The following is a 22,183-nucleotide window of genomic DNA, read 5'->3' as shown; positions in this document are numbered from 1 at the left end:
TAATATCAAATTTAACATTCAAACGATCGAAAATAAAGAAAAACAAAAATATTATTCTTCTAAAGATAACCCCAATGATATAGTCACAAAAGAGAGAAAGAGAGAAAGATTAGTATTAAAGGGAAAGCAGAAGAGAAAACGAGAGCGAGAGTTCGCCCTTTGCGCACTCGTGGCTCGAGTCAGTCGGTCCCTGGGGATATGAGAGAGGCGCACGCCCGGCTCCTCGATTCTCTCGACGTCAGTTAGCCGCGAGCTGGCATCGTGCGGAGTCATGTGTATTCATTCTCTTCTTCCTTGCTATTTATCACGAATTTTTTTAATATAAATGTGATTCATATATACTCGTATCTCATCCGTCAAATACACATACGTACATGTTAATATATATATGTATATATGTACAAAGATGAATGTGATCACTCGTAGGTTAATCGATCTAACTTAAGAGATCGTAAATATCATTGGCTTTTGTTTTCTCAAATCAATGTTATTCTTTTCGTTTTATGTTTAAAATTGGAAAAATTTTATAATAATAATACTTTTCGAAAGCTTCGTTAAAAAAAAAGGCGGGCTTCTTCGTTCGAAACGTGCCGGTGATTGGTTGCAATCGACCACGTGCTCTCATACCGTGTCGTTATAAGTGGTGTATTGTGAAAAGAACTTAATATAAAATAAAGAGACGGAGAAGAATTTAAAAGAATAGAATAAAAACGATCGAACATTTAAGGACAACGTGTCATAAGGAATCTTCTGGATCTTTCAAGATTTAGATCTAGATCTTTTAAGCTGATGCAGTAAGTACAATTCATTAACAATTAATTTCTAATATATGATTTAGCATATATCTATAAGGAAAGAATTTACAATTTTATTGATTATATTATATTAAACGAGTTTCGTAAGTCATATATTATTAATCAATTTAAACGATTTAAATGGTAAAGTTTTAATGTTTTTGTTTATGTACGTTAGATATCAATGAAATACTCGTGCTGTATGTAAACATAGATAACTTTCATTCATGTATATATATATATATATATATTTTATAGAAGAGAACATTAATATTAAGAATTCATTAATAGAAAGATAAGAAATAGTTTACGTAAATTTCTTGGTAATCTTAATGTATTAAACATATATATGAAAATTATTCTCAATAATATAAAAAAAATCAAAGAAACCAAAATAAAGAAAGAAAGAAAGAAAGAAAGAAAGAAAGAAAGAAAGATTGTTAATGACATGATGAATGAGAATTGAAAAGAAATATTTTCCCTCAAAAGACATCGTCATTGTCTTCGAGTTCAATTAGATTTCTCTTAACGATCGTATTAGACATTAATGAGAAGGCATCGATCTAATTGCATCGATTGTCAGCAAACCGCGTAAAGAGGTTGGAACCAAGGCTTCTCTCGTACGGCGAGCTTAGGCCTTTAAATGACTTAGCAGACAATTTGCCCATTAACTCAGGCAGCCTTTAGCCGTAATGGAAGCCATTGTTCGACCTATCTTGTCTGTAATATACAGAACGTGTGTCCTGTCCGTGTCCTTACGCGTGTGTGTATATGTCAACGCGCGTGCGATTGTAGTATATATAGGTATGTTGTGTATATATATATATATCTCTCTCTCTCTTTCTCTCACTCATTCACTCTTCCACGTACACTCCATGCTCGCACTCTTTCTTAATCATTATGCTTACAAGACATCGAGACATTCGTGATATCAAATAGATTATAATACGTGATGAGATTATTTTAATAAAAATATGTTAATTAAATGTAATATATCGCAAAAGACACCTCTTTGCCATTTGTAGAAAATGTGTAAGAAGCATATGTTCGAGAAAAGGAACAAGTGACACGAATCAAGTCATTTGTAATTGTAACTTAATTGATTTTTTTCATACCCTCATCTTCTAAAAATATACTTCGTAATTAATCGTTCGTTACTCAACATAATTACATTGTCTCCGCTCATATATTTAATTATATAACCGATCTCTAATTGTGACCTTTGTTTCTAATAAATTAAACACTACAATTAGATAAATAGATAAATAGAAGACTTAAAAGTTGTAGATTTGAAATCGTTATTTACCTTTAGAGTACAAATTAATTGAAATGCGGTTTTACTTTATTGATTTTATCCAAAGTCATTGAGCCTTAACATTTCCTAAGTATTATAACCTATCGTTTCTTTTTTTTTTTTTTTCATAGAATACTTATTTCAATTTACTTCATAAACATGTCCTTATGCTTATAGCTTATAAATAGATATTATGTATTTAAAAATATAATTATCGCTAATAATAATTTTAAGATATAATTAAAAACGTGATTGATGAGTTTCGTAGTATGTTTGCATTTATATGATATACGTGATAAATGGATGGAAACAAGCAGTTATCATTGACCGTCATAGTGAATGTATGCAGAAAATTTAATGCCTTTCACAAGTGATGCGAATAAAAAAATATCGTTAATGTAGAAAATTTTCATCGATCGTCGTTCTACAGCAAATAAATGTCTGACCTGTCACGTTATATATCAAAATATTAAAACATTCCAAACAATTAATTTCCTTCATTTTGAAAAATAGTAAATGTCCAACGAAAAAAAAAAAAAAAGGAGAAGAAAGAAAGACAAAAAAAAAAAAAGAGAAAACAAAAAATAAAAAGAAAAGAGAAATCAGTAAAATGTTCAATAATATCATCGAGTTTAACTATAATTCACAAGATGAATGCACATAGAGAATGTACTATTGAGCATCCCTATGAAAAGGGGGATTTATGGAGTCGGCGCCAGCGGCGAGCCATGAAGGCGCGGAAACGTCCTGGCATAATCAGGCGTACAGAGTACGCTAGAAGGTGGCACAGGACTAACAGTTGGCGACGATGCCGCCACTGGTGATGGCTATGCCGGTGGCGGCGGCTCTACACGCGAACAAAGAGAGAGAGAGGGAAAGAGAAAGAGAAAGAAAGAGAGAGAGAGAGAGAGAGAGAGAGAGAGAGAAAGAGAAAGAGAGAGTGAGAGAGGAGAAAGGAGAAGAGAAGGAAGAATGCGAGTATAGCACGTATATATATATATATATATATATTTATTTATGTATGTGTGTTGAGTGTGTATATATATATATATATATATATATATATATATATATAGTTGTGTATAGCATAGTCGCGCACAGTCCTTGAACGTGCGCGGAACAAAGATACAGGATATGCCTGGATCATTCGATGGAGCGCATTATCACATCGTCCGAAACTACTTTTAAGACTGTTGAGATTCTATCAACAAGGACGTTCTTTCTCTCTCTCTCTCTCTCTCTCTTTCTTTCTTTCTTTTTTTCTTTGTTTCTTTATTTCTTCATTTCTTCATTTCTTTCTCTTTCTTCCTTCCTTTCATGGTGATTTTGCAGATTGTAAAGGTCTTCCTCCTTCGATCCCATGGATTTCAAAATTTTCGTGAAAGTATGTTCGTGTTTCGTACAAGGCTTGATTGATGGATACTACTTTTTAAGAGACTTTTATAAGAAAGCCTATTTAATTGGTTATATGTGACACATATTAATCTTTACTTGACGTGTTTCTTACTATATGTCAAGGCCTATAAAACGTTTAAATATCTTTCGATCGCATATAGTTGTAAGAATCTTTTTTTTTTTTTTTTTTTTAATACAATCCACATTGAAATCCTTCTTCGAAGTAACCATAGATGGACTAAGAATTTAATCGAATATATACAAAGAACATTGTACGAATATCTGATATTTTATTTAATTGTACTTAACTTTCATCGGCCGATAACATTCATGTACAAAGAAAATATGAGACAAGAAAGTCACGACTCAAGATTCTTTACGTAGCGTTTATTGGAGAAAACTGGAAGGGAGAAGGTCGAAGGACGAGAGAATGATAAGGGGGAAGGGTAGAGGGCAGTGGCACTCTATAAGGGAGAAGATGAGCAGCTCTCATTAAAAGTCGAGTATTAATATTTTAACGGACGCTTATCATTTGAACGCGGCGATGGTGCCCAACTTGCTTTATTTTTACATTAAAAGAAGAGGAATTGTATGTTCAATGATTTGATGCAAATTTACGCGCCAAATTTTAACTTGCGAATATTTTTATATAGTTAAAAAATATTTAAACTTGTAACATCCTTGCAATAAGAACAATATTTATAGTTATATATTTACGATGAATTTATTAAAAAAAAAAAAAATATTAGCTTTTCTACTAGCTAATGATTATTCCTATTATTATCAGAAAATGACAGTACGCTTCAATGGTGATCAAATAGCAACGGATGGCAATAATTAAGCAATACGATCACGCAATAATTGCTTTACAGATTGCCATTTGAACGTTAATGGGATAAACGAATCGACCCGTTCGTTCCTCGTCCATCAACAAGCTTCACAAAGCTGGAACTTGTTTTCGCGACGCTTGAGCACCGCTGCATCATCTCATATTACATCCGAGATTAATATTAAATTTCACACGATGAGTGCAATTTCATTACCCTCCAACCTTCCTCGTCCTTCTCTCTCGCGTTTGCAACTTGCTTCCGTGCCTGCACAGATTCGTTATGTCGTCGCGTAATAAATTGTTCCCTCACAAAAATCGCCATTCAAATTGTCCTATCTTCAAACAATTTCAAATAACATCTAAACGCTATAGTTGTTCATTTATCTATTTAGATTCTCTAAAAGCGACAATAACGTTGAAAAATTAGATTCGTTGAACAAATTGCTAGTTTTAGACAAATTAAATATAATCATAAATAAAATAAAGCAATTATATGAACAATATTATTTCTCCTATAATATTGTAAATTACGAAATGTATTTAAAATTATAGTCTATGGTATACATATATATATATATATATATGTCATTGGTACTTCATGAATATCAATAATAAGTAATATTGCAGATAATTGGTAATTAAGTTTACTTAACAAATATACTATATCAATATCTGATTTAGGCATATTAAATTACGCATAAATGTTTGAAACTAATAATTTGACAGACGAGCTGTAGTTATATTTACATGATTTAATGGCTTATCTATCTATAGGAAAAAAAAAAAACAAAAGAAATTGCGCTTATTCATGTACCTGATATTAAATATAAGACGATAGATAATAAAATTTTTAAAGCATTATAAAAAATAATTCTTTTATTAATTCTTAAGAGAAAATTATAGACTCATTTAAAAGAAATACTTTATGGATAAAATAACACGTAAGGACAAAAAAGTTGCGTTCTTAATGCGCGAGCCGACAAAAGTTAGAAATTAAGCCTTTATCCCAAGGCATTCGTTTGTACATACAAACCGCAAGAGGCATAGATACACATAACACAGACACAAAGATGCATGCAAGTGCTTACACACTTACACATATGATTTTATATACAAGATTTGCGTGTAGGTATAGGCGAACAGTGAGAGGGTTGACTGGGCTCTACACTCGATCAATAGCCCTCCCTCCTCCCGCTTTTCCTCCCCGGCTGAATGCATGCGATAGGCACCCCATTGCTATGCCACCCCGAAAGCCACTTTATATTTTAGTGGGAATGTTCTACAACCCTTCGAAAGACACTCTCGAACGGGCTCGAAACGTAGGGAAAGCCGTCGACGCGAGCTAGCGAGCGAGTACGCATCTCTTTCGCGAGGATCGCTCGCGAGCCAATGAATCGCATACAAGAGTTTCTCTTTTCCACTCTGCTTTTATATTCATCCTTTTATTTTTATCTTTGTTTTCCCTTTTCTTTTTAACTGCGTCTCTTTTGATTTTTACGAGTGCAAGTTGTTAATGATCGAAGAACAGATCGCAACTAGTTATCGATAGTGAACTCGATGATGATAAACCTAATATAAATATCCGATATTGTGACCTCATTGAAAGACTTTTAATACGCTTTTAATATCTTTTAATATATTATTGTTTTTGAATTTATGATTGATAATTTTGTCCCTGATATCTTTCTAAATAACACATCAAAACTACAATATACGGAGTTATAGCACGCAACGAAAATATATTGATAGAATAAAACGCGATAGAATACTTCCGTCTTATAGCATTTTAAGCAGAGTTCTTCCTCGTTACTGTACTTTTTGTTCCCAAGGAAACTACAAGGTAGGACATTATTCTTGAAAGAAAAGGTCGTTGGTGGCGATGGGTGGGGTTGGGTGGTAGGTACACCTGAATAGTTAAAAAGGTCTTCGAGGGAGAAACAAAGCTATGCTTCGGCGATGAATTAAGGGCATGACGTTAATCCTAACCACGGCACGCGGACATGCTATCACGACATGTCGTAAATAACGATGAGGTGGGTGGAGGAGAGAAAGAAGTGGGGGGGGAGGAGGAGGAGGAGGGTGTAGCATGAGGGTCTTTAAAGAAACATAAATCAAGGAATAAATTGATCCGTGCTACTTGGTACCAACGATCCTTCCTTCTGTTCTAATTCTTACTATTCGGAATTGTTTACAATGTAGTGCATTCTGATGGACAAACTTTCAATAACTTGTACAAGTTACGAAGAAAGGAAGGAAGACTTTAGACTTCCGCGTTAGTTCAATTCGGGGATTCACGTTATGCGGGTTTTAGCGAAATTGCATTAGGTATGCTGAGAAAAATTTGTCACTTCGTACTGTTTGCCAATAAAGTAGGACCGACATAAAGAAGCTTCTTCGATTAAATCTTGGAAGATACTATCGTCGTTTTCTTAATATCGTTTCTTCTTTCCTTGATAGATAAAAAACACTTATTTCCATTTTCTCACCATTTCTCAAAACTATTGAAAACCTTATCAAGACTATCCTTTTTATAGCAGAATCGGTAATTATTCCTTGCTTATTAACATCTTATTCAATATTTCTAAAGAGATATTTATTGAGATCTGAATTTACGAGTTGGGAATCTTTCTTGCTGAGACAAGATTTCTTAAAATTGCTAAATACAAAGCGGTCGAATGGAAGGGGTTAGCTTGAGAAGGAAGGAACTGTCAGAAGGGAGGTAAACAAAATGGTAAAAAGTTATTGTCTTCTTACGAAGAGACGTAGAGAATCGCCAGCACTACTACTACGAAGTCTCTTCTCCCCGAAGAATATATAGCGGAAGAGAGAGAGAGAGAGAGAGAGAGAGAGTAGTTCTCGAGGGGGTGAGTTTTCTTTCCGGGTAGCTCAAAGGTCGTACCTACACGCCGTAAGAATTATACTGGGTCACGTTTTCATGAAGACGATGGAGAGTGGGGACTGGTTTGACTTCGGCTCTTTTTCTCTTTCTATCTCATGCTCGCAAGGGTATAACGCAACCCCCATTGTTTTTCGACACACTTTCTCTCACCCTTCGCTGTTTGTAAGGAAGACAATGCGTACCTCGACTCGATTCCTTAACTCTTCCATCTTCCTCTCTTCCTTTCTCTCTCTCTCTCTCTTCCTTTCTTTCTTTCTCTCTCTCTATCTCTTTCTCTCTCTTCTTCTCTCCTCTCTCTCTCTCTCTTTTCTTTCTCAGTCCTCATTAAGTAAATCACCATCGTCGCAACTCTGGCCAAAGTGAAAATTCCCCCATGGACTGGTGGATTGGGTGGGGTTAAAGTTCCGAGGGTGAGTTATCCCTTTGTAGAGCCGGAAATCCGAGCCAGTGAGATTAAAACATCGAGATACGTGCGAGCACGCGACTATCTTTCTCTCTCACTCTCTCTCTCTCTCTCTTTCTCTCTCTCTCCCTCTTTCTTTTTTTCTCCTCTTTTTCTCTTGTTTTTACACTATTTCGTCTCTCGTTTAATCATTGTTTCTATCGTTAGATCTTTCTTTGATTAGATATTTCAATAATTAATATAATAAATGAAATCTCGCCAACTAATGATTTAGATCAAATTTATGAAATTACCAACGAATGAAGTTATAATCAAAGAATTTTAAATACATGACATATTTTTTCTTTTTTTGAAATTATAATTGACTTGTATTTCGAATTATTCTAAGACATTTTTCTTTGATATTGGCAACATATATTTAAGAAACTAATTAAAACAATATCATTGAATAATTAGTCCCATAGTTTTAATGAGAAAAGAACGCCGCCATTTGTATATAACCCCGCGAAATATTACTATTCACTTCATGTTTTATACATATAACGCAAACAACCGATGAAATGGGTATTGGTCGAATAAAAAACCGAGAGAAAAAGTGAGAGAGACAAAGAGGAAGAGAGCGTTGTGATCGTTTCATAGAAGGATCGAATAAATCGACGATGTGCAATTGCGTACGCATACGTACATATGTATGTATGTACATACATTGAGCACGAGTAGGCAAAAAAAGGAGAGAAAGAGGGTGAATGGGGCAGAAGAGGCGGGGGGGGGTGGTGGAAGGGGAGGGGGGGAATAAAATCGTCGAAACTCAACCGCCATAATGACCCCGGATGATACGTGGTACGAGTGTACACACAATGACGATCGCAATATGCACCAAAAAATCATCCCCGATCGAGATTTCGTTTAATTAATTTTTTAATTACAAGTCTCATCGTGGCGATGAGTCGACCGGTATCGCGCGATGCGAACGGCTCTCGATCGCTATGGAATTTTTTTTCTTTTTTCTTTTTCCTTTTTTTTTTTTATATGTGAAATACCACCCCTACGCGTTGGAGGTGGGAGAGATCGCGTCGTGATTATTAATAATTTTACAGAAATTATTTCTCTCGCGTTTGCTTGCTCGCCATCCCATTTGAATTTTATTCGTACAAAATCGTTTCCCGCGTCGTTGTAAAGTCTGTTTTCCTTGTGTTCATTTTTTTTTTTTTTTTTTTTTTTTTTAGGGGAACTGGGATGTAGCAGAAGTGTATTTGTACGCTTTGCTCTCTCGTACGCGAGCTCTTTCTCTTCGATTATTCAGCCCTGGAAATTTTATCTCATTTGTACGTAATTACCTGTAACGTTTATTTTATAGCTGTTATATTTTTTTATTTATTTGTATCTTGATATTGTATTTGCACAAATGTAAATGAATCCAATTTTTGTAATTTCTCTTATATGTTCAAGTTTCCTTTATTCATTTTAATTTCTTTTATTTTATATATACACTTTTTATTTCTTATTTATCAAAACAAAATCATTGGATGGATTAAGATTTATGAAACGGTATTTTGCCTCTATAGCTATGAAGAAAAATGAGTAGCGGAGTAAGAAGCTAAGGGTTATGGGTTACAAGGTAGAAAAGAAGCAGTCCTCTTTCAGAGTCTTGGAGAAAGAAGAAACCAATGAGAAACAGAGAAAGAGCGAGAGAGAGAGAGAGAGAGAGAGACGGAGAGAGAGAGAGAGAGACGGAGAGAGAGAGAAAGACAGACAGACAGTAGGTCTCTTTTATTAAACGAAAAATTGGATCGTGCTTGTCGGAATGCAATATTTCGACGGATTCATTTGGTGGAAACATTTCTTTCTCGGGAAAAAATTCAATCAAATCCAGAAGGTGACAGAAAGTAGAGAGAAGGAAGGAGATAGAATGAGAAGCAAGGGGAATAGAAGAGAGAGAGAGAGAGAGAGAGAGAGAGAGACGGAAAGAGAGATAAACACGCAAACGGCCCACCAAAAAGTTTCCGAAAATACGATAAATGATAACATAAAGTAATAGGATATCTGAAAGATGAAGTTTTTTTTAATCACTAATTTTTATGTCATTACTATTTCTGTGATCGATCGCAAAAAAAAAAACATTTAAGTTAAGAAGAAAGAAAAACTTTTAAGTTAAATTCCATTACAATGGGATTCATTGAATCCTGAACATAGCTATCCCCCATATCCCATATGATATGTTCCTATATAACATTTTTTAATATGCCATGCACACAAAGAAACAGATCCACAAAATAAAACCTAACCTACTAAAACACCATGGAACCACCTTCACTTCCAAAGAATTTTTTTCCCCTTCCGAAATACAATTACATTTGCCTCGAGTAGACCACTATGAATTTATAGCAGTCCCAATAAATTAGTCCATCCACTTCGTATTCCGTTACCACCGACCACTGGCAACCATTCCAAACTATGCCGTTTGGAAGTGAGCGACTTATTTTCCTGAAAACCATAAAATGCCGAAGAAAAGGAAAACGCAAAAACCCACTAATGGTATCTACCACCCCCTAAAAAGAATAGACGAAAAAACAATCTAGCCCCATTTACACATAGGGGTTGGACAGTTCGAATCGGCACAAGGCACTTTAGTTCGGGTTTAATTTAGCCTTATTGCCTCAAGTGGTATTGCATCGCGAAAGCGTCGTGGGGTTAAACTTATCCACCCAACCCCTATCTCCAAAACACCCACGAAGTCCATCTCTTTCACCATCAGAAAATGAAGTTACTCAAGATTACTCTCAGAAACAATGAGAAGGACCTTTGGTTTCTTCGCATCCAAGCCGATCCGTATCAGAAATTAGGAAACGAGCGAACTCTCTACCTTGATATCCTGTCTCTTTCACTCTCATTTAACAGACTCGCAATAAGAGTCTAGGTAGCTGCTACTCTTTCTATATTGCTATCCTTTGCTATCCAGCTCTCTATCCCCTCCAGAAATCGTCTACCAAACCTCCCACGCTGTCGCCAATCATCTAGCCGTCTCTTTCTAGCTTGGCACCTTCTACTCGACCAGTTTGTTCTCTCTCTCTCTCTCTCTCTCTCTCTCTCTCTCTCTCTCTCTCTCTCTCTCGCACTCTCGTTCCTCCGGGCTCAGAGCGAGGCAGAGGCCTCGTGTGGATAGAGGGTGGGTGGCTCGGATTCAATTATCCGATATTAAACTGCCCCTAACCACGCTCGTGTCGACCCCTTTGGCTGTGTGAGTTCAAATGGTTGTTGCTAACCCTCCTCCTCCTTCTCCCCTACCTCCTCACTATTCCAACCTCCCTCCCCCTAGAAGTATTAGATTGAATGGACTTGGTGTTGTACTTGCTGTTACCCGTTGGAGATACGCCTAAAGGTGGTCGTTATAGGATCGGTAGGATTTTCGTGTAGACCTTTTTTCTCTTTCTTTCGATCTTGATTTTTCCGTCTCCTTCTCGATGTAGTTCTTCCTTTTCCGATTGGATAACGATCTGATTTCGTTGCTACGCCGAGAGTGCCGGTGTCAGGGGGCTGATATTGTTCAATGCTCTGGGCTTTTCGAACGAATTTTATCGAGTTCGATAATGTTTCAGATTTCATGGAAAAAGTGTGAACAATTGTTTGAAATATTTGATCGTAAAATTGCTTTCAAAGCAATACGTGAAACAATTGTTGATAAACTGATTTGAGATCAGGATCTTCCTTTGTATTTGGAAGACTTATCCTTTTTAGATTGTCATTGAAAGTTGATCCAAGTTCTGATAGCTCATATAACGAAAGGTATCGCGCGACAAATGCGAAGGAAAACTTCCTAAGTGGATACTTTTGATTTCCGAATGATTTGTTATCTGAAGGAAGCAATCGCTCGTACGATTAACGGTCTCCATGTTAGTTACCGACGAAGTCGAAAGCCGATGGTTGATTGATAAAAAAAATCAACTCGAAGCGAAGGTGGGCAGTACGAGTACGGTCAGAAATGAGAAAAAGAGAAAGAGAGCGAACAGGACCATTTATTCAGCTTACCGCAGCGCCACGAGCGGTGCATTAACCGATTGGAAGAGCGATTAAGAGCGGCCATTCTTTTTCATTCGGTAGATCGGAAGGTCTCTAACGACGAGGCGTTATTTATTGCCCTTTCCAGCGACACTTGGCGCTTTTAATCGAAGAGCCCAGTTTGGCTTCTTTATAGTTAACTATGAGACGATAAGACGCAAGTTCGATTTCGTATTGTATTGATATTTCGTTAAGATCGGTCGATTATCGAAAGTAAAAATTTTTTTATACGTATGAACTTTATCGTAATATTAAATACGCTTCGTGATTTCAAGGATGTGTCAGTTTGCACATAGTCTTATGGATGTTCCCTTTCTTTTTTGAAAGAGAATGCATTACCGTTGTTATAAAAGAAGCCTATCATAAAATGACGGAAGTACTTCAGAAAGGACGAAACGCAAAGACCGTGGACTGCCGATGTAGTCGTCGAAGTCGATGGACGCGTTTTATCGTGAATGTGCTAAAAGCAAAATCTTTCTGATACAACCTCGGAACCTTTTAGCGTCTCCTCAAGTGAAATTCAAACGAAGTTCGAGAACGTCCAGGATGGAGAGAAATGTCTAACGCTCACCACGATCCATCTCTTAGTGCTCTTTTCGTGACACATTTCGAGCTCGATACTTTTACTTCTATTTGCAATTTTCAGAATGTGCGGAATATTTTCGTATAACGAAATAAAATTTGATTAATTATTAATTTGATTTTTAATAATAATGAATTTTGAGGATATTATAGCGACAACAGAAATCTGTTGAATAAGATTATTAAATAAACAAAAAAAAAAAAGTAAGAAATCTTAAGGTGTTAAAAGATCTTAAAACAAACTAATAAAACGAGGATTTTTCATTAACGATATTTAACTATCTTCGCGTTACAATAAACACATTGTCTTCTAGCTCATTTCTATTCTCTTCTAAAGTACTTCCCATTAAACAACGTGACTTCTTCTCGATAAGAGTAAAACGTATTTTGCTAGAGAGTAACGAGTATACGAAACGTTGTCAAAAGACAGGGTTAAAACGAAAGACGGATAGGGTGAAATAGACGATGCAAGAGAGCAAGATAGATATATAAGGTTGGGTGTTGGTAGAAGTCGAGCTTTCCGAAAATCCGCCTTAGTATGGTAATTGATTTAATTTGGGGGATGAATCCACCCTTAACGAACGGCGCGCCGCCTCGATGGGGGTGGTGGGGGGTGGGAGGTTGGAAGGCTAAAGGGACCGTAAAAGCACTACGACGTCTATTTGAGGCGAGACGAGTGAGAGAAATTTAGAGACGAAAGAGCGTCCACGCGAGAAGACGAGCGCCTGATTACTAACGATCTGATTAATTCATGATTTTTAATTAAGGGGAAAAGTGTGGGAGCACGGTAGGACGAGTACAACGACAACGACAACGACTGCGACTACGACTACGACTACGACGAGGACGACGACGACGACGACGACGACGACGACGACGATGACGACGACGAAGACGACGAAGACGATGGCTCGGCTGCGAGATATGGAAGATTATTTAACCTTCCGTCCGCAAGATGAATTTGTAAGAGTAATTATTACGGGCATAATTATGAGATAGCGTCGTATCATAATTATCGGGGCCACGTTCTTTTTTTGTGTACGAATGTTTTTCTTGTTCACGAGTGGACGACGTTGTAGGATCGTAAAAGAAAAAAAATTTATATAAGAATCAAATCTAAAGAAAAATTTTCTATATAGCAATATGACTGACTACAGTTTGTATTATTCATTTTAATTATGAAGACGTGAAATGCGGCAATGTAATTAATTTTCTTTTTGTTTTTCTTTTTTTTTTTTTCTTTTTCATGACATTTGTCAAAATCAAACAACAGCATTTCGAGGAAATTATCTTATTGACAAATTATTAATTATTACCGAGAGCTTCTTATTAGGTCGCGGATAATTGGAAAAGACTCTTGTATATGGATAGAAGAAATGAAAGTTATTTATGTATATATGTCTGTGTATGAGTGTATGTGTATATACATATAGAGGATGGGTGTAATCCGATGAAAGGAAAGAAAAAAGAGAAAATAGGAAAAGAGATATCAATAGGAATGCTTCGATTTAATTTCCAACGATTCCGGTAAGCTCATATGCAAGCCCATTTTGCCTGTTCGCATTGGTTACGATTCTCTTTTTGTCGGGAATCGTTTTATATCTCCCACTTATTGATCACTCCCACCGCAAATTAATTAACGGCAATCGATGTGGCCTCGCCGTTATTACAAACTTATTTTCCAATGTATCTCTTTTTTAACCGGGTCTCATTATGTACCATTTCTACCTCTTTCGCTCTCTTCTTCCCCTTCATGTAACCATACTCTCTCTTTTTATCTTTGTATCGCGGTCGGACAAGCACATATCGCTTATTTTATTTTATTCCATTCGACGAACTACTTCAACTCAACGTAATATCTTCATAAATTCAATAAACGAACCAAACAACATTTTAAATTTCATTAAACGAATTCCACCTTGCTCGGACGAACGGGATCGGCGAATAGTGAGAAAGAGAGAGAGAGAGAGAGAGAGAGAGAGAGAGAGAGAGAGAGAGAGAGAGAGAGGAAGAGAGAAAGAGCTTCCCGATGTGGAATTTGTTTCATCAAAATTTTCAAACGCGACGAAACGCGTACAATTTCATAGTTAGAGAGTCGATGAAAACGTGCGTACGCAAAAAATTAGAGAATAAGAGAGGAAAAGAGAGAGAGAGAGAGAGAGAGAGAGAGAGAGAGATTTGCTTTCTTTTTTTATACGATATTACTCCGATCTAGATACTGTACTTGGAAGGGTAAGAGAAATCTATTGCTAGAATATGAACTAATTTTCTCGTAATGTATCTAATATAAAATAGAGCAAGGAAATGAAACCACGAGTTAGAGCGTATAGACAGCACTTTTCACATTTACTTCTCGATCGTTAAACTCGTCCAAGAGCGATCTTTCACCGATCGAGATAGAACGATTAGGATCGTATCCCATTCCTTCACAAGAAAAAGACGAAGAAGCAGAAAATGAAGAGGAGGAGGAAAGCATGAAGGAGATGAGGAATAAGAATAAGAAGAATAATAAGAAGACGATTGCGATGCTTTCGTGTGTGGACTTAAGAGTGCAGGCGACGTGAAAGTTCATTAGAGGCGGCCCTGATGGACACGTGCATTAATCAAGATTTTAATTACCACCGCGTGTAACTGCGCGCTCGGCTAAAAACTAAACATACCTCCACCTCCTACCGGGGTACCTACTCTAACTCCTGCTTATAACGGAGCTCGGGCTCGTAGCTAGAGCTAGAGCCAGCTCTAATTAGAGCTCTTCTCGAGGCTCGAAGATTAAAAGCCAGGCCTAAGTGCCGGCGCGATGTGCTCTCTCTTTCCTTCTCTTTCTGTTTCTCTCTCTCCCTCTCTCTCTTTCTCTCTCTCTCTCTCTCTCTTTCTCTCTTTCTATCTTTCTCTTTATCTCTCTTTCTCTCTCTTTCTCTTTCTCTCTCTTTATCTCTCTTTCTCGCACTAGCAGACACCTCGCAGTTTCTCCCTCTAACCCGTTCCCTCTTCCCTTCCACCCTCTTCTACGCTTCTTCTCTTTCTATTTCTCTCTTTCTTTCTCTTTATGCTTATCCTCAACCATCACCACCCCGTTCTTCCACCTCTGTTTCGTTCCGTTTAATAGCGATCGGCCATTCGCGAAATGCGCGAGTTGGAATCTCGCGAGTAAAAGAGCGAAAACCAACGAGAGTTCTAGGAAGCTCGAACAAAATGGCCTGATAATCGCATGGCTCTCCTTCTCGAGAGAACGAAGAATCGAAACTCCATTTCTTGCTTCTTTTTTGCTATTTCGTTTTTTTCCTTTTCTTTTCTTCTACTCGAGACTTCGCGTTTTTGGATTTTCTTCGCTTGATAAAGTTCGCTTGCCGAGATTTAAACTACAAAAACTGTTGATTCTATAATATTCATCTCTGTAATCGATTTAGTATGTAGTTATACGTTTTAGAATCCGTTATGGTTTTCGTACGTATAACTTAATATAGACGATCTCTAACATTACATCGTTTCTTGTTTTATGAAATCAAAATACATAGCAAATTTTTGACACTGTGAGAGACATTTTATCAATACTTCAATAAGGTTACAACAGAAAAACGTAGTAATTGTTACTATATCGTCGAAATCAGAGTTACGTTGATTTTTACAGGCTGCCAGAGAAAAAAAATGGAGTGTAGTCCAATTACCAGTAGCACGTGAAACTCGTATAACAAACGGAAACTGATAGGTGACAGTTCCGAAACAGACTTCGTCGTCCATATTTGTTCATGTACAAATCAGATTCTATGATAGAGTACGTGCGCCATTGCGACAAGATAGTAACAAAAATGGAATTTTAATACATGTTGTTCAGAAAATGGAATTTATTATATTCTTCGGTTATGTGAAACCTTTAATTAAAAATCATTATTTAATATTAATCTATCGCGAAAGATTGGTATCCTCGATATTCGCAGAGTTTAGTTCTAAATCGAGCAGGCAACTAAAGGTGCCAGAATACGACCAAGGCAGTACAAGAAGAGACGAAACGTGGAGGAAAAGAGGGTTGATGGAAAGTACGTGGAAGAGGAGGAGGTGGTGGACGACCAGTAAAATCCACAAATCACCGAATAAACCAGAACAATGACGGGTGGTGGGTACAGAAGGGGTAGCTTGTGAGTATGGTGGTGGTCCAAGGGAAGAGAACCATCACTGGTGACCGTACTGAACAGTGGTGTGGGGGTTAGAACGTCGAGGACCCACTACACAACGAAACGCATAGCCCACCGACGATAAATTTGTCCATGGAGTCAATAACAGAGGCTGTTTCTGTGATTTAATGACACCTGCCTCTGCATCCACATAGTCCTCGTTCATCGGTCTGTTTGCCTGTTTTCGCTTTTCACTTTATTCTGTGTTTAGAGCTGGTCATTCTTCCTGCAGTAATGGTTATACTTAATAGCAGCCGAATTGGTTAGAATTTGTGCAATGATACCTGCGTCAAAATATTCCTTAAGTTTATCGCGTACTTTATAATTTTATAATATATTTTCTAACATCATAGAAACATATTAAAACATAACTGTGAAATGTATACGCTTCTGTGAATTTGTGGTAGTCCGATAGGAGACTGTTATTGCAGTAACATTTATGGTCTTGCAGTCGGCATAGTAATCACTGAAGCAAGAGACGTATTCGCCTAACCGAGAATACCGGAAAGGACCGGTACATCGTCCACATCCGTTATCAAACCACAGCTCGAACGAGGCGTGTATAACGTATCGGAGTGCGGCTTCTCGCGTCATTTATACGATAAGGAGCCAGCAACCCTTATGAATACCTCCATTATCTTTGCCTCGGTCGTTCCTTGCCTCCTGACACTTCCACCTTCATCTTTTCGTACCCTCTCTATCTCTCTTATTCTCTAACACACACGTCCTAACCCTTCTATTATTTGCCGTAACGATCCACCTCGGATCGGTAGTGATAACAGCCACAAAATTAATCTCACTATGCGTTTAATAATCGCGATAATGATGAGATGATATTTTACATTAGCAAATAATTGCATTTTGTGGTATTTCCATTAAAGCCAAGAATACATACTTTATAGATATTAAAAGCTTTTGCGTGCTACTATAAGATTAAACATTCTTTGTGTTTCTTTGAAATTTGCGTATTTGATATTAAGAACTAATGGTATTTTTATTAAAATCAAAGGTCATCGTATTATCGTGTAAAATTGAACCTTTTATTACAGATTTAAAAAATCTTTAAACGAGCGTAGCTCTCTCTCTCTCTCTCTCTCTCTCTCTCTCTCTCTCTAGGATAACTCGCTATTCAGACAGAAGAATGAAAATGAAGCGCTTCCAGAATAAGAGACAGAGACAGATAGAGAAAGAGAGAGGAGGAAGGAGATATTTTAGAGGGTTGTGGAGGGTGGTAGATCGAGTAACGTACATATATGTCGGTGGACTTTGAAATCGGGATATTGAATTCACGCCGTTTCTGTTTTGACGTATCGCAGCCGGTGATACGATCCGTCGAGTTTATCAGGACGTGGACGTACGCGTAGGAAGTGATTTTTTCATTCTAACAAATAGCCTTTTGCGGTTTATCGGATTTCGCCGGGATATCCGTTGGTGCGAAACCAAGCGCACGTTACCACCATCGAGATCCCCTCCCCATTATCTCCTCTTCCTCCTCCTGGTCGTCCACCCCTTCAGCTGCCAACCTCGATCTCGTACTTCTTCTACGTCACTACACAAATTCCCTAGTATTGCAAGAAAAGCGCGGGAGATTTGAATTTTTCTTCGATCTTCACGTATTTGTTATAGCCAATCAATGTTAATTGTTTCGCTTCCTTTATTTCTCCTTTCGTTTTCCTCCAAATTTCTCAAGACAACGAAATGGTAACAAAAAGGAGCGCTAAGTCCAGCCGAACTTGCACGAGTTTGAGCAATTCTCGTCGTGATTTCCGACATGCTACATTCAGTACTTCCGGTACACGCGCCTCAGTCGTTCCCGCTCGCACGCACGGGAAATTGCTGGGGAAATTCGAAAGTTCGAGCGATAACCTATGAATTTCAATTGACTTTGCGACATCTCCTCGACGACGAATCGATCTTCTCTCCCAATGAAGCTCGATATTGCTCGATAATAAAATAAATAATTTTTTGTATTTAAAATTTTATGCAAGTGATTATAGATTATTAAAGCTTCGCTCGTGCTATATTGGAGAAAAAAATTCAGTGTATAAATCCAGTAGGAAATAATCAAATTTGAAACTCCAAGAAGATTAAATTCGCGAACAGACGTGATAGAACATTTCCAAATAAATTGGTGGAATATACCAAAATGAAAATGTCCATCGACGACGTTGACCGCTTATTAAGAGAATCAGACGGATGAAACGTAAAAACGATACGAAAGGAAAGAATGATAGGCAAGGATCTATTTGAAAAACGTAATCGTTGGTACGAATATCCTCGGCGGGACATTGACGTTAGCTTTGAAAAATATGATCGTGAACGATGGAAGCTTGCCCGATGAGTTGGTTCATGATAGAAGAGGAGACAAAGGATGAAGAAGAGAGAAACGAGGGGGCATGCAGATGGGGATATAAACGAGGCGCGGGTGTGCATTAGCTAATCGCACTCTCGCTGCATTATTTATCCGACTCAGCCGCGCATTAGTCAAGCGCGTAGCGCGTGATTTGCCGTGGCAATCATCCCTGATTTGGCTACGCTTTTCTCTTAACCGCCAATATTACATCTCGGCAAGTTCACTTTTTGCCGCGAACGGATGGCTGACTATTGGTTGAACGAATTCATGATTTTTTTTTTCTTTCGAATCTGTTGATAATTAAAAACGTATTCAAGTTCACAAACGAATTCTGATAATCTTATCAAAATATCGAATGAGTCTTGCGATCATAGTGAAAATTCTGTGACGTTAATTTTTTCTTGATAAATCATTGATTTTTTGGATTAATAGAAGGCATATATAGAGGAGCCATCTATGAAAAATATAAAATATTTGTGAATTTAATAGAATAAAACCAGAAAAGATAAATCTTACGAAAAATGCATTTTCGTTTTTTACCATTGTTACGTCCATTTGCAATGTTTCAAAAATCGTTGATATACGTTACATGGCAACGCGCTTTTCATAGGTCTGTGAAAAAGTGTAGACCATCTCTCTCTAGACCATTTTCGAAAAAGTTATTTACGAAAGGCATGCGGATACCGTAGTGAAAACACTCTATTCACGAAAGGTCAAATTGAGTAGGTATATATATATATATATATATATATATATATATATATATATATATATTTATATAGATGTAATAGAAAAATAAATTTATTACTATTAAATAATTATTGATAAAAAAAATAATCTGATAATAGTCAAAATTAGACATTTTTGTTTAAAAAATTTATTATTGTACAAATATACGTATTTTATATGTATATACGTATATGCGCAATGTATATATACATATATACGTATAAAATGAAGCCAACAACATCGAGAGATGGAGAGGTCATCGATGTCTCTGGATCATCCAGATCGCTTTCGAGAACGGTTCGTGAGATACCTAACGAGATCGTATCGATTTTCATCGATCGGACGATGAGAACGCGTGGGCAGAAATACGTAGATTGTACGAGTTCCACTAGCGTAGCTATCAATTTATCCCTTTTCTTCTTGAAACCTTATATGAAATTGTTATTAATGTATCGTTAAGAAAAAAGACAAAAAGATTTGGAACTTCATAAGCTAACGAAGTTCTATAAGTTTTACATTATTTTCCATCTTTAAAAAATAATTATAATATCGTAAAAGAAAAAAAAAAAAAATCTCACAATTTTTTTTGTAAAGTATTTAACGTGCTATATAATGAATGAATTAGTTTGCTGGGATGGAATTAATCAGAAAAAAATCATGAAACAATTTCTAAATCTAAAGTATTCTTTTCAAATCATTCTAAACGTTTAATTTCTACAAGACGATAAAAGAATAATCACGTAAGAAAGAAAAAGAAATGATTGGCCTTTTAAAGTTACGCCTTTGAGATAAACATTCATGTAAGTTACCAAAAGAGAGACATCTTGGTACGCCCACGTGTTTTGTGATTCTCACAAGTCGTGTTACGTTTCGTTGTAAAACACCATCCAGTTGATGTGGGAATATACGTCTTACATGTTCGCACTTAATGGATATACACACATGCAAAATGGTAGCCCGAATATCTCGAGTGGCAATGTTCTTGCAACCAGGAAAATATTCATTCCTTGTATGGTAATTGAATGTCCATTATTATTAAACGTTTAAAACGATGAACGACGTCGTTTTTTAAAAACAAAATCATTGAAAGTAATTACGTCATTTATAAGAAAATATTATTTTTAAGCTTCCATTTTCATCATGAGAGATTTTATATGACTTTAGAAATTTAATACGATTCGTTAAATAAAGAATAAATTATATTTAACAAGAGAAAAAAAAAGCCATTCTAAATGTATTTATTTTATTTCAGGTGTAAGGTAAGCGACGTTTGAGACTTATGGAGAAATGGATCATTGGTAGAAGAGGCAAAATAATTAGAAACGAGAGGATGTATTTCCCACGAGAGAAATCAGAGACTGTGGGAGACGGGTAAAGATAAAAGAGTGGGGTGAGCTGAGAGGGTTGGGGGTGAAACGATAGAGAGTTGGTACGCTAATGGAAAGGCCTTCGATACACATTCAGTCCAGCTCGTCGTCTATGAACGCGTAACCATCGATCGATATATCGATACATATTCCGTTCGATGTATCTATGGCGCATGCTTACAGGAGTAGCTAATTACGTTTAATATCCTCGATTATGTGTTTGCATCGTACACACATTCCGCTATGCTTTATACCTCTCTCTCTCTCCTTCTCTCTCTCTCTCTATCTCTTACACTCCATCTCTCTTAGCCGCGATTCCTATTTATAATGAGTAACTATTAGAAAAAGAAAGAGACGGAGAGTAATGAGAAATTTTCAAGTGGCATGTATATGTACATGACGATGAATTTATTTAAATATATTTGAATTCTTTCATATATCTTATATTTAATAGTCTAAGGAAAATACTGCAGTGTTTTTGTTTATTCGTTATTATTTTATATAGAAAGGATATCGATAAGAATTTATTGCGCTTACTTGTTTAACTATTTACGGTATGTACATATTTAGGAAATATGATATGAATATCTATATGTATTTATAACCACTTATTTGTTTGCGTTCAAAGCCAGCTCGAAGTTATCGCTAGAATGAAGGGAACAAGCAAGTATGCCGTAGCTAAAAGGGAAATGAGAATGAATGTAATAATATATTTAATATTCGCCGGGTCCCTGCCTCCTCCACTCTCGGTATTACAAGTCAACCAATATTCTCGCCCCCGTTTCTACCTCCCTCCAACCCCTAGCCATCTTTCCACCCTCAACCTCGAATCCCTTCCTCCAGCATCCTTTCTCTTTCTCTCTTCTTCCTGTCGATTTCTCTCTCCGTTTTCCAACCCTTCTCCTTCTCCGAGCACCACCCTTCGAAACCACCCTTGCGTCTCACCACTTTCCTGTTATCCTCCGAAGCTTCTCTTCTCCGCTCTCTCACCGACTTTCAAAGTGCACCGACATTATTTCCGCTGTAACCAATGCGCCAGGTTGAGAGAGAGAGAGAGAAAGAGAGAGAGAGAGAGAGAGAGAGAGAGAGAGAGAGAGTAAGAGAGAGAGAAAGAGAGAAAGAGAAAGAAAGAGAGAAAGGGTGCCTTTTTTCTGGCGGCATGAAACAGCCTCTGCATTACGTGGAATCGAAAAGAGAGAAGAAAAAAAAGAGCAAGGACTAGGGTGAAGGATCGGGAATTCAAAAAGTGAACGGAAAAGTACGGTGCGTGCGTTTTCGGTCTTCCGGTACGATTGAAAGGCAGGATTAACTAC

General features: G+C 36.9%; 1 protein-coding gene across 1 annotated transcript in view; it reads left to right on the top strand.

The window, feature by feature from the left end:
- Positions 1 to 259: 259 nt before the first annotated feature.
- The window catches only part of LOC124428169 (thyroid receptor-interacting protein 6), a 227,225-nt gene continuing 205,301 nt past the window's right edge, over positions 260 to 22,183 (top strand). The window contains exons 1-2 of the mRNA XM_046971925.1: positions 260 to 794; positions 20,756 to 20,762. The gene's annotated coding sequence lies outside the window, so the exon portion shown is untranslated. The remainder of the gene's footprint in view (positions 795 to 20,755; positions 20,763 to 22,183) is intronic.

Source organism: Vespa crabro, chromosome 11 (genome assembly GCF_910589235.1).
Source record: "Vespa crabro chromosome 11, iyVesCrab1.2, whole genome shotgun sequence".
NCBI lineage: Eukaryota > Metazoa > Arthropoda > Insecta > Hymenoptera > Vespidae > Vespa > Vespa crabro.
This window is presented reverse-complemented; position numbering and strand designations above follow the sequence as displayed.